The following is a 9,614-nucleotide window of genomic DNA, read 5'->3' as shown; positions in this document are numbered from 1 at the left end:
AGTTGGTGTATTTACTACAAAACAGAGAAGTAAATGGCATTGTATATTTTATCTGACAGATTATATTAAGAGCAATTTTGCTTTTAACATTGGGGTGCCTAGATAATATCTAGAATTTTTTCCATTTGCTTAAATATAGAATTTCTGTATTTTATCTGAGAGAGCATAGGGAGTTGTTGTATATACTCGAAAACAGAGTAGAATAGGGCATTGTATATTTTTTCTCACAGATTATATTTAGAGCAATTTTGTTTTTAACATTGAGGTGCCTAGATAATATTTAGATTTTTTCTATTCGGGTAAAATTAGAATTTTATATTTTACATCAGAGAACACCCTGAGTTGCTGTATATACTCCAAAGCAGAGTAGAATAAGGCATTGTATATTTTTTTAACAGACTATATTCAGAGCCATTTTCTTTTAACTTTGGGGCGCCTAGATATTATTTAGATCTTTTTTGATTCGCCTAAAATTAGACTTTCTTTATTTTACATAAGACAGCATATTGACTTGGTGTATATATCCCAGAAAATAGTAGAATAAGGCATTGTATATTTTTTCTGACAGATGATATTCAGAGAAATTTTGCTTTAACATTGGGGTGCCTAGGTAATATTTAGACTTTTTTCGATTCGCTTAAATACCGAATTTCGATATTTTACATGAGAGTGCATATGAAGTTGGTGTATTTACTTTAAAACAGAGTAGAATAGGGCATTGTATATTTTATCTGACAGATTATATTCAGAGAAAATTTGTTTTTAACATTGGGGTGCCTAGATAATATTTAGATTATTTTTGATTCAGGTAAAATTAGAATTTCTGTATTTTACTTGAGAGAGCACACTGAGTTGGTGTATGTACTTAAAAAAAGAGTAGAATAAGGCGATGTGTTTTTTTTTTCTAACAGACTGTATTCAGAGCCATTTTTTTTTATCTTTGGGGCGTCTAGATTTTATTTAGATTTTTTTCGATTTGTGTAAAATTAGAAGTTCTGTATTTTACGTGAGTGAGCATATTGAGTTGGTGTATATACTACGAAACAGAGTAGAAAAGGGCATTGTATATTTTTTCTGACAGATTTTATTCAGAGCAATTTTGTTTTTAATATTGGGGTGCCTAAATAATATTTAGATTTTCTTCGATTTATGTAAAATTTGAATTTCTGTATTGTACATGAGAGTGCATACTGAGTTGGTGTATATATTCCATAACAGAGTAGAATAGGGCATTGTATATTTTTTTTAACAGACTATATTCAGAGCCATTTTCTTTTAACTTTGGGGCACCTAGATATTATTTAGATTTTTTTGATTCGCCTAAAATTAGAATTTCGGTATTTTACATGAGAGAGCATATTGGGTTGGTATATATACTCCAAAACAGAGTAGAATAGGGCATTGTACATTTTCTCTGACAGATTATATTCAGAGCAATTTTGTTTTTAACATTGGGGTGCCTAGATAATATTAAGATTTTTGCGATTCGGGTAGAATTAGAATTTCTATATTTTACATGAGAGAGCATATGGAGTTGGTGTACATACTTTAAAACAGAGTAGGATAGGGCATTTTATATTTTTTCTGACAGATTACATTCAGAGCAATTTTGTTTTTAACATTGCTGTGCCTAGAAAATATTAAGATTTTTTTTGATTCACGTAAAATTAGAATTTCAGTATTTTACCTGAGAGAGCATACTCTGTTGGTGTTTATACCCCAAAACAGAAAAGAATAAGGCATTCTATATTTGTTCTTACAGACTATATTTAGAACCATTTTTTTTTAACTTTGGGGTGCCTAGATATTATTTAGATTTTTTTCGATTCGCGTAAAATTAGAATTTCGGTATTTTATAAGAGAGAGCATATTGAGTTGGTGTATATACTACAAAACAGAGTATAAAACGGCATTGTATATTTTTTCTGACAAATTATATTCAGAGCAATTTTGTTTTTAACATTGGGGTGCCTAGATAATATTTAGATTTTTTCCATTTGGGTAAAATTCGAATTTCTGTATTTTACATGCGAGAGCATCCTGAGTTGGTGTATATACTTTAAAACAGAGGAGAATAAGGCATTGTATATTTTTTCTAACAGACTATATTCAGAGCTATTTTATTTTAACTTTGGGGCGCCTAGATATTATTTTGATTATTTTTGATTCGCCTATAATTAGAATTTTGGTATTTTACATGAGAGAGTATATTGAGTTGGTGTATATACTTTAAAACAGAGTAGAAAAGGGCATTGTATATTTTCTCTTACAGATTATATTAAGAGAAATTTTGTTTTTAACATTGGAAGACCTAGATAATATTTAGTTTTTTTCGATTCGAGTAGAATTAGAATTTCTGTATTTTACATGACAGAGCGTATTGAGTTGGTGTATATACTACAAAACCGAGTAGAAAAAGGCATTGTATATTTTTTCTGACAGATTATATTCAGATAAACTTTGCGTTTAAAATAGGTGTGCCTAGATAATATTTAGATTTTTTTCGATTCGCTGAAATATAGAATTTCTGTATTTTACATGAGAGAGCATATGGAGTTGGTGTATATACTTTAAAACAGATTAGAATAGGGCAATGTATATTTTTTCTGACAGATTATATTCAGAGCAATTTTGTTTTTAACATTGGGGTGCAAAGATAATATTTAGATTTTGTCGATTCGGGTAGAATTAGAATTTCTGTATTTTACATGAGAGAGCATATTGAGTTGGTATATATACTCCAAAACTGGGTAGAATAAGGCATTCTATTTTTTTTCTAACAGACTATATTCAGAGACATTTTATTTTAACTTTGAGGCGCCTGGATATTATTTAGATTTTTTTTCGATTCGCGTAAAATTAGGATTTCTGTATTTTACATGAGAGAGCATATGGAAGTTGTGTATATAGTACAAAACAGAGTAGAAAAAGGCATTGTATATTTTTTATGACAGATTTCATTCAGAGCAATTTTGTTTTTAACATTGGGGAGCCTAGATAATATTTACATTTTTTTCGATTCATTTGGAATTATAATTTTGGTATTTTACATGAGAGAGCATACTGAGTTGGTGTATAAACTCCAGAACGAAGTTGAATAAGGCATTGTATATTTTTTCTAACACAATATATTCAGAGCCATTTTCTTTTAACTTTGGGGCGCCTAGATATTATTTAGATTCTTTTCGATTCACGTAAAATTACAATTTCGGTATTTTATATGACAGAGCATTTTGAGTTGGTGTAAATTCTACAAAACAGAGTAGAAAAGGGCATTGTATATTTTCTCTGACAGATTATATTCAGAGCAATTTTGCTTTTAATATTGGGGTGCCTAGATAATATTTAGATTTCTTTCTATTCGCTTAAATATAGTATTTCTTTGTTTTACGTAATAGAGCATATGGAATTGGTGTATATACTACAAAACCGAGTAGAAAAGGGTATTGTATATTTTTTCTGACAGATTATATTCAGAGCTATTTTTCTTTTAACATTGGAGTGCCTAGATAATATTTAGATTTTTTTTGATTAGCTTAAACATAGAATTTTTGTATTTTACATGAGAGAGCATACTGAGTTGGTGTATATACTCCAAATCAAAGGAGAATAGGGCATTGTAGATTTTTTCTGACATTTTATATTCAGAGCAATTTTGTATTTAACATTGAGGTGCCTAGATAATATTTAGATTTTTTCGATTCGGGTAAAATTAGAATTTCTCTATTTTACATGAGAGAGCATACTGAGTTGGTGTATATACTCCAAAACAAAGTAGAATAAGGCATTGTATATTTCTTGTAACAGATTATATTCAGAGCCATTTTCTTTTAACTTTGGAGCGCCTAGATATTATTTAGATTTTTTTCGATTCACCTAAAATTAGAATTTCCGTATTTTACATAAGAGAGCATATGGAGTTGGTGTATATACTCCAAAACAGAGTAGAAAAGGGCATTCTATATTTTTTCTGACAGATTTTATTAAGAGCAATTTTGCTTTTAACATTGGGGTGCCTAGATAACATTTAGATTTTTTCGATTCGGGTAGAATTAGAATTTCTGTATTTTACATGACAGAGCATATTGAGTTGGTGTATAAACTACAAAACAGAGTAGAAAAGGGCATTGTATTTTTTTTCTGACAGATTATTTTCAGAGCAATTTTGCTTTTATCATTGGGGTGCATATATAATATTTAGATTTTTTTCGATTCGCTTAAATATAGAATTTCTGTATTTTACAGGAGAGAGCATATGGAGTTGGTGTATATACTCCAAAACAGAGTAGAATAGGGTATTGTATATTTTTTCTGACAGATTATATTCAGAGCAATTTTCTTTTTTACACTGAGGTGCCTAGACAATATTTAGATTTTTTCGATTCCGGTAAAATTAGAATTTCTGTATTTTACATGAGAGAGCATCCTGCGTTGGTGTATATACTCCAAAATACAGTAGGATAAGGCATTGTATATTTTTTCTTACATACTATATTCAGAGCCATTTTCTTTTAACTTTGGGGCGCCTAGATATTATTTAGATTTTTTTTGATTCGCCTAAAATTACAATTTCGGTATTTTACATGAGAGAGCATATTGAGTTGGTGTATATACTACATAACAGAGTAGAAAAGGGCATTGTTTATTTTTTCTGACAGATTATATTCAGTACAATTTTGCTTTCAACATTTGGATGCGTAGATAATATTTAGATTTTTTTCGATTCGCTTAAATATAGAATTTCTGTATTTTACATGAGAGAGCTTATGGACGTGGTGTATATACTCAAAAACAGCATAGAATACGAAATTGTATATTTTTTCATACAGATTATATTCAGAGCAATTTTGTTTTTAACATTGGGGTGCCTAGATAATATTTAAATTTTTTCGATGTGGGTAAAATTAGAATTTCTGTATTTTACATGACACAGAATATGGAGTTCGTGTATATACTACAAAACAGAGTAGAAAACGGCATTGTATATTTTTTCTGACAGAATATATTCAGAGCAATTTTGCTTTTAACATTGGGGTGCCTAGATAATATTTCCATTTTATTCGATTTACGTAAAATTAGAATTTCGGTATTTTACATGGGAGAGCATACTGAGTTTGTGTGTATACTCCAAGACAGAGTAGAATAAGGTATTCTACATTTTTTCTAACAGACTATATTGAAAATCGTTTTCTTTTAACTTTGGAGCGCCTAGATATTATTTAGATTCTTTTCGATTCGCGTCAAATTAGAATTTCGGTATTTTACATGATAGAGCATATTGAGTTGGTTTATATATTCCAAAACAGAGTAGAAAAGGGCATTATATATTATTTCTGACAGATTATATTCAGACCAATTTCTCTTTTAACATTGGGGTGCCTAGATAATATTTAGATTTTTTTCGATTCGCTAAAATATAGAATTTCTGTATTTTACATGAGAGAGAGTATGGACTTGGTGTATATATTCCAAAACAGATTAGAATAGGGCATTGTATATTTTTCTGAGAGATTAGACTCAAAGCAATTTTGTTTTTAACATTGGGGTGCCTAGATAAAATTTAGATTTTTTCGATTCGGGTAAAATTAGAATTTCTGTATTTTACATGAGAGAGCATATGGAGTTGGTGTATATACTACAAAACAGAGTAGAAAAGGGCATTGTATATGTTTTCTGACAGATTATATTCAGATAAATATTGTTTTTAACATTTGGGTGCCTAGATAATATTTAGATTTATTTCGATTCGCTTAAATATAGAATTTCTGTATTTTTCATGGGAGAACATATGGAGTTGGTGTATATACTCCAAAACAGAGTAGAATAGGGCATGGTATATTTTTTCTGACTGATTATATTAAGAGCAATTTTGTTTTTAACATTGGGGTGCCTAGGTAATACTTGGATTTTTTCGATTCTGGTAAAATTAGAATTTCTGTATTTTACATGAGAGAGCATACTGAGTTGGTATATATACTCCAAAACGGAGTAGAATAAGGAATTGTATATTTTCTTTGACAGATTATATTCAGAGCAATTTTTCTTTTAACATTGGGATGCCTAGATAATATTTAGATTTGTTTTGATTCGCGTATAATTAGAATTTTCGTATTTTACATGAGAGAGCATATTGAGTTGTTGTATATACTCCAAAACAGAGTAGAACAGGGCATTGTGTATTTTTTCTGACGGATTATATTCAGAGCAATTTTTCTTTTAACCTTGAGGTGCCTAGATAATATTGAGATTTTTTTCAATTCGCGTAAATTAAAATTTTGGTATTTTACATGAGAGAGCATATTGAGATGGTGTATATACTCCAAAACTGAGTAGAAAAAGCATTGTATATATTTTCTGACCGATTATATTCATAGCAATTTTCCTACTACCATTGGGGTGCCTCGATAATGTTTATATTTCATTTGATTAGCGTAAATTTAGAATTTCGGTATTTTACATGAAAGAGCATATTGAGTTAGTGTACATACTCCAAAACATAGTAGAAAATGGCATTGTATATTTTTTCTGGAAGATTATATTCAGAGCAATTTTGCTTTTAAATACAGGTGTCCAGGTAATATTTAGATAATTTTCGATTCACGTAAAATTAAATTTCTGTATTTTACATGATAGAGCATATGGAGTTGGTGTATATACTCCAAAACAAAGTAGGAAACTGCATTGTATATTTTTTCTGACACATTATGTTCAGAGCAATTTTGTTTTTAACATTGGTGTGCCTAGATAATATTTAGATTTTTTCAATTCGGGTAAAATTAGAATTTCTGTATTTTACACGAGAGAGCATACTGAGTTCGTGTATATCCTCCAAAACATAGTAGAGTAACGCATTGTATATTTCTTCTAACAGACTATATTCAGAGCCATTTTCTTTTAACTTTGAAGCGAATTGATATTTTTTAGATTTTTTTCATTTCAGGTAAAATTATAATTTCAGTATTTTACATGAGACAGCATACTGAGTTGTTGTATGTACTCCAAAACAGAGTGCAAAAAGGCATTGTATATTTTTTCTGACAGATTACCTTCCGAGAAATTTTTTGTTTTACCTTGAAGTGCCTAGATAATATTTATATTTTTTTCGATTCGCTTAAATATAGAATTTCTGTATTTTACATGTGAGAGCATATGGATTTGGTGTATATACTCCAAAACAGAGTAGAATAGGGCATTGTATATTTTTTCTGACAGATTATATTCAGAGCAATTTTGCTTTTAACATTGGGGTGCCTAGATAATGTTTAGATTTTTTCAATTCGGTTAAAATTAGAATTTTTTTATTTTACATGAGAGAGCATACTAAGTGGGGGTATATACTACAAAACAGAGTAGAAAAGGGCATTGTATATTTTTTCTGACAGATTATATTCAGAGCAATTTTTCTTTTAACATTCGGGTGCCTAGATATTATTTAGATTTTTTCGATTCGGGTAAAATTAGAATTTCTCTATTTTACATGGGAGCGCAAACTGAGTTGGTGTATATACTTTAAAACAGATTAGAATAAGGCATTGTATATTTTTTCTAACAGACTATATTCAGAGCCATTTTCTTCTAACTTAGGGACGCCTAGATATTATTTAGATTGTTTTTATTCTCATAAAATTAGAATTTCGGTATATTACATGAGAGAGCATATTGAGTTGTTGTATATACTCCAAAACAGAGTAGAAAACGGCATTGTATATTTTTTATGACAGATGATATTTAGAGAAATTTGGCTTTTAATATTGGGGTGCCTAGATAACATTTAGATTATTTTCGATTCACGTAAAATTAGAATTTTGGTATTTTACATGAGAGAGCATACAGAGTTGGTGTATATACTTGAAATCAGAGTAGAATAAGGCATTGTATATTTTTTCTAACAGAGTATATTCAGAGACTTTTTTTTTTATATTTGGGGCACCTAGATATTATTTAGATTTTTTTCGATTCACATAAAATTAGAATGTCGGTATTTTACATGAGAGAGCATATTGAGTTGGTGCATATACTCCAAAACAGAGTAGAAACGGGCATTGTATATTTTTTCTGACAGATTATATTCAGAGGAATTTTGCTTTTAACATTGGGGAGCCTAGATAATATTTAGAATTTTTTCGATTTGCTTAAATATAGAATTTCAGTATTTTAAATGAGAGAGCATATCGAGCTGGTGTATATACTCCAAAACGGAGTAGAATTAGGCATTGTATGTTTTTCTAACAGACTATATTTAGAGCCATTTTCTTTTAACTTTCGAGCGCTTAGATATTTAGATTTTTTTCCATTCTCGTAAAATTAGAATTTTGGTATTTTACATGAGAGAGCATATTGAGTTTGTGTATACACTCCAAAACAGAGTAGAAAAGTGCATTGTATATTTTTTCTGACAGATTATATTCAGAGCAATGTTGCTTTTAACATTGGAGAGCCTAGATAATATTTAGATTTTTTTTGATTCACGTAAAATTAGAATTTCGGTATTTTACATGAGAGAGCATACTGAGTTGGTTTATATACTCCAAAACAGAGTTGAATAGTGCCTTGTACATTTTTTCTAACAGAATATATTCAGAGCAATTTTGTTTTTAACACTGGGGGCCTACATAATATTTAGATATTTTGGATTCTGGTAAAATTAGAATTTTTGTATTTTACATAAGAGAGCATATTTAGTTGACATTGTGTATATACTACAAAACAGAGAGTAGGGCATTGCATATTTTTTCTGACAGAATATACTCAGAGCAATTTTGTTTGAACATTGGGTTGCCTAGATAATATTTAAGTTTTTTCAATTTGGGTAAAATTAGAATTTCTGTATTTTACATGAGAGAGGATACTGAGTTAGTGTATATATTCCAAAACAAAGTAGAATAAGGCATTGTATATGTTTTCTAACAGACTATATTCAGAGCCATTTTCTTTTAAATTTGGGGCACCAAGATATTATTTATATTTTTTTCGATTCACGTAAAATTCGAATTTCGGTATGTTACATGAGAGAGCATGCTGAGTTGGTGTATATACTCCAAAACAGAGTAGAATAAGGCATTGTATAATTTTTCTAACAGACTATATTCAGAGACTTTTTTTTTAACTTTGGGTGGCCTAGATATTATTTGATTTTATTTTGTTTGTGTAAAATTAGAATTTCTGTATTTTACATGAGAGAGTGAATTGAGTTGGTGTATATAGTACAAAAGAGAGTAGAAAAGGGCATTGTATATTTTTTCTCACAGATTATATTCAGAGCAATTTTTTTTAACGTTGGAGAGCCTAGATAATATTTAGATTTTTTTGATTCGGGTAAAATTATAATTCTGTATTTTACATGAGAGAGCATACTGAGTTGATATATATACTCCAAAACAGAGTAGAATAAGGCATTGTATTTTTTTCTAACAGACTATATTCAGAGGCATTTTCTGTTAACTTTGGTGCACCTTGATATTATGTAGATTTATTTCGATTCCTGTAAAATTAGAATTTCTTTATTTTACATGAAAGAGCATATTCAGTTCGTGTATATACTAAAAAAGAGAGTAGAAAAGGGCATTGCATATTTTCTCTGACAGAATATATTAAGAGCAATCTTGTTTTTAACA

The sequence above is a fragment of the Callithrix jacchus genome, chromosome 2 (assembly GCF_049354715.1).
Source record: "Callithrix jacchus isolate 240 chromosome 2, calJac240_pri, whole genome shotgun sequence".
Taxonomy (NCBI): Eukaryota; Metazoa; Chordata; class Mammalia; order Primates; family Cebidae; genus Callithrix; species Callithrix jacchus.
This window is presented reverse-complemented; position numbering follows the sequence as displayed.